This window comes from Vombatus ursinus, unplaced genomic scaffold, assembly GCF_900497805.2.
Source record: "Vombatus ursinus unplaced genomic scaffold, bare-nosed wombat genome assembly UNPS02014786.1, whole genome shotgun sequence".
Lineage (NCBI taxonomy): Eukaryota > Metazoa > Chordata > Mammalia > Diprotodontia > Vombatidae > Vombatus > Vombatus ursinus.
The window spans coordinates 31,201,633-31,206,409 of record NW_020954564.1 but is presented as its reverse complement, the minus strand read 5'-3'; the positions used below and the strand labels follow the sequence as shown (position 1 = coordinate 31,206,409).

At 45.8% G+C, this 4,777-nt stretch overlaps 1 protein-coding gene across 3 annotated transcripts in view; it reads left to right on the top strand.

Annotated features, from left to right (window-relative positions):
- BPIFA2 (BPI fold containing family A member 2) overlaps positions 1-4,777 on the top strand; it is a 19,352-nt gene that overhangs the window by 13,481 nt on the left and 1,094 nt on the right. The window lies entirely within an intron of this gene.

Genomic DNA, 4,777 nt, shown 5'->3' with positions numbered 1-4,777 from the left:
TTCCTTCCTTCCTTCCTTCCTTCCTTCCTTCCTTCCTTCCTTCCTTCTTTCCTTCCGTCCTTCTTTCCTTCCTTCCTTCCTTTTTTCTTTTTCTTCTCTTCTCCTCTTCTCTCCTCTCCTCCTTCTCCCTCTGTCCACATAAGGTATAATATCTGTACCTGAGGGTGCTCTGTCCAAAGGAATGTAAATTTTGATGGCTGAATCCTTGCAAGATATCTTAGGGTTTACAGCCTAGATTTCTTTCTTAAGGACCATGCCTTAAACTCAGATCACTCCACTCCACACTACTGCTTCTCTAAAAAAGAGATATGGATTTGGAATAAGAAGTTCTGGATTCAAATCCCAGCCTTGCAACTGTGTGATCTAAGGCAAGACTCTTCTCTGGGACTCAGTTTCTTCATTTGTGAAATTAGTGGACTGAACTAAATTATACTTCTCTGACTTCAAATCCTACAGTTAACAATTATATCTTTGTCCTCACTTAAGTCTTACCAATTGAACTAGGGTGTTATCTGTTACCAACTTATATTAGAGCCCTTTATGGTTGTATCAAAACATAGGCATTTCTTTTTTTTTTCCAGCTAGAGAAAAAGTTTATTAGAGATATATCATATAGGCCAGACTCTTAAGGAATGTGAACATTAGTAACACCCATTGAGACAAGTGGGCATGAGAAAGTCTCAGCCTTTTGGGCATGAGAGAGTCTCAGTGTTTGAATGGGGGCCAGGGCGGATCTTATATACACTAAAGTAACTTTGGGTGGCCAGAGGAGGGGACTGGGAAAAGGGTCTAGGTGAGAATTCTGATTGGAAGGTCTGAGAGACTGAATAGACAATGGGAATAGATAATGAAGGGAACTGGAAGGAAGAAATTTGAAAGAATCAAAAGGTGGGAGTAGGGCTTTCAAAGGGAGATAACGGGAGTCGATAAGGAACCTAAAAGTTTAAGGGTTTTTCTGGGGCCTGTAGACAAATGGGAATCAGATTCTTTTTAGGGCAAGGGGAAAAGGTCTCAGCTTAGGCCCATACCCCATCATTCCCCCCTCAAACAAATGGGACCCAAATTCTTTTTGTGGAAGGGGCGGAAGTCTTGGCTTCTGAAACTGCTTTCTGTTGGCAAGAGGCATAGAGCTGTCCCTGCCTCCCTGGGTCCTGTTCGAGGGGTCAGACTTCAGAACCTGGAAGATGCCAGGTTCAGTGGGCTAGAGACCTCAGCAGTCATCTGGAAGTTGATGGTTCTGACCCTAGAAGAAAGGAACCTTCAGCCTCGATTTCTGCCCAGGGCTTGGCAAGAGAGATGGAGAAAATGGGAGTGTTGCCAGGACCCAGGCTCCCATGTCTTCCCCAGTCTTGAGAAGACTGGAGGACAGGATACTGGGGGACTGCTTTACCACTTCTACCTCAGGGAAAATCCTTCTTCCAATGTCCCTCTTGGTCACATCTTGGGTAAGGTCCTTGAGGTGTCCGTCCCGGGGGTTTCCTCCAAGGGGGTCCCCTGGAGGGGCACTCCTTGGACCAGTGACCCTTCTGGTGGCATTGAAAGCAGGTTTTCCCACCACCCAAGTTGCCAGGAACACCCTTGGGTCTTTTCCTAACCATGGCAGCAGCCAGGAACAGAGCATGTTCTTTGTCTCTAGCCCTCTGCCTGTGTTCTTTCTCCTCTGCAGCAACTATGTCTCTGTTGTTAAAGACTCCAAAGACAGTCTCCAACAATTGGGCCTGAGGTGTTTGGGGTTCCATTGCCAATTTCTGTAGTTTCCTCCTAATATCTGGGGCAGACTGGTTAATGAAATACATGGTAAAGATTGCTGCCCCTTCTGTAGAGTCAGGATCTAAATTCATATACTTTTTAATGGCTTCTACTAGCCTATCTAGGAAAAGGGAAGGGTTTTCCTTTTCTCCCTGAGTAATTCCCTTAATCTTCTGAAAGTTTACTTGCTTTCAAAATACTGTTTTCAGGTGTTATAACAGGCAAATTATCACGTAGTCTTTCTTTCCCCATCCTCACTCTTCTGATAATCCCACCCCGAATCACTAGAGGGAACAGCAGCTATTCCTGGGGGGTATTTTGTGTGGTCATTGCTAGCAAAACTATCCCCAAAGTTTTGGGCTTGTTCCAGATTCTCTTCCTTTCCTCAATGGTACAGCAGGTAGAGAAGAGGACATGCAAATCACTCCAAGAAAGTTCAAATTGTAGGGACACATCCCTGAAGCCCTCAGTAAATTTAGTGGGATCTTCAGAGTATTGACCCAGCCTTTCTTTAATCTGGTTGAGGTCTGGAACAGAGAATGGAACATGTTCCCTAAGTGTCCCATTGGGAGAGGCAGGTACTTCCCTTAAAGGAAAAAGCCCTGAAGGCCCTGCAGGAGCAGGGGTTTGTGGGGGAGGGAGATAGGAAGTCCCACTTCTCGTGAGTGAGGGACTGGAAAGTGCCAACTGAACTGGCAAGGCCAAGGAATTCTGCTGGCAAGGGGAAAGATTACTTGATGCTGGAGGAGGAGGAAGGGTCAGGGGAGGAGACGCCAAGGCAAGACCCTTATCTGGAGCCTGAGCAGGGGTGTCTTCAGAAGTAGAGGCTGGGGCGAGGCCCTTGCTCAAGGCCTGAGTAGAAGTTGCCTCCAGAGCAAGGGCCTGGGAAGGAAATAGAGGAGCCTGAGGAAAGGTGAAGGGAAACCAAGGGAAAGAGGAGATGGGTAAGGGAAAGGGGACATGGGAAACAAGGGAGGCCAGGGGAGAATAGGGAAATGTAAGAGGGGTCAAGGGAGAATGGGGAGCAGAAGGAAGGGTCTGGGGAGAATGGGGAACAGCTGGAGAGGCCAGAGGAGAATGGGGTGGAGATAGGTGCTGGGGAGGTGGTGCCGACAAGGCTGGGAAGAGGGGGTTGCCATAACCCTAGGAGCCATAAGGAGAGGATCATCTAAAAAGTCCATTTGATCCCCATTCCCCATTAATGGGGTGGCTGTAGCTACAAGCATCTTACAATCCTTTCTGAGAATGGGATCTCTAGAAAACTCAACAAAAGCCATTAAGTAAGAAATCTCCACCCATTTTCTTTCTCTGCAACAATATCTTTCTAATTCTGAGAGGGTCTTTAGCCGTAATGTCCCAAAAAGGGACCATACCTCATAATTTTCCAGGTGATACTGAGTCCAAATGGTGTTGCAGAAATACACCAGCTTTTTCTTTTTAAGTCCTTTAGAGAAGCTAAAATTTTTCCAATTTTGTAAAAGACAGCCCGATGGCAAATTCTTGGGAATTGAAGAGGATTGATCCATTGTGGGCTTAGGGGAAAGGAAAAAGAATAAAAAGAGAAAAAATCCAACAGTTTCTCAATTCCCTAGCACTGAGAGAAATGAGAGCATTGGACCTATGCTTCCTGAGAGGAAGTCCGTCCTCTATGCTAAGGAAGTTGTACCCAGATCCAAGTGCTCAAACAGAACCACTAGACTGAGAGCCTGAGAGTGTCAGGCTGAGTTCGAGACAGCCTTGGAGCTGTCTGACCTAGCAGGACCTGAGAGGTCAGGCCTGAAAACACTTCCAAGCCAAGCTTAGTTAGGTGCTTGGAAATCTCCCTCCCAGCTACAAGACAACAAAGAATTGGGGAGGGAGAGGCTTACGTACCTTCCAGTCATGGCTGGAGAAGAGTTTGAGATTTGGCAGTTATTCCTGGTGCAGGGAACTATATGATGAGGTCGAGAGGTTAGGGATGCTGGAACCCCCCAAGATCGCAATGCGGGCCCTGCCTGAATGAATTCAACTCAAATCTTCTTCCAGCCAGAGAAAAAGTTTGTTAGAGAGAAATCATATAGGCCAGACTCTTAAGGAATCTGAACATTAGTAATGCCCAGGGGGGCCAGCGGGCATGAGAAAGTCTCAGCCTTTTGGGCATGAGAGAGTCTCAGCGTAGGCATTTCTTACTAAATGAAAATTGGTCTCACCCATTTCTTTAATGACTCATGGGACTCTAAGCTGCATGGGAAAATTATAAAAACCAGCATAGAGCAAATGAGAGCCAGAGCTAGATAATTGTCTCCAGGCTGCTGCTTCTGCCTCCTTTTTCCTTGATCTTTACTACCTTTGGTGGTTTTCCTTCAGGCTCCTAGTGTCTAGATATTGGCTCCAAGGTGACTCGTACTTCTAAGGATGAATTGTAACTTGGGCAATGTAACCAGAGCTGTTCCTCAGGACAATGAAATTTAGACCACACATGTGGTGAGTCACTGTAGAGAAACAAATGAACTTAGCATCTGATTACCAAGAATAAAGAGTTAAAATAGGAAGCTACCAGACCAACCACATCCCAGTGAAGGCCTCACTAGCCTAGCCCCACCTTATCCTTTGTCTCAGTGCCCGTCTTCTCAGCAGTAATTTCCCAACATCCTTGTATCTCTGTCTTTCACTACAATGGCCTAACAGTCTCTCTCAAATGACTTCGGCTTAAAAAAGTTACTTTGAGGGAGTGATTTATACCATTTTGCTTCAAGCCTGTTTTATGATTCTTTTTTTCCTCAGAAACAGAAATTGCTCTCCTCTGATGTAATGGGAAGAGCAATGGACCTGAAAGCAGAACATCTGGGTTCTAAATCTGCCTCTGCTACCTACCTGTCTGGGGCCTTAAGCAAATCTTTTCCCTTTTCTGAACCTCAGTTCAAAATGGAGTTGAGCCAGATGGTATTTTAGTTCTGATCCATATCTAACTTCTGTAACCCTAAATCTTCCTTGACTCTATTCACACACACACACACACACACACACACACACACACACACACACACAC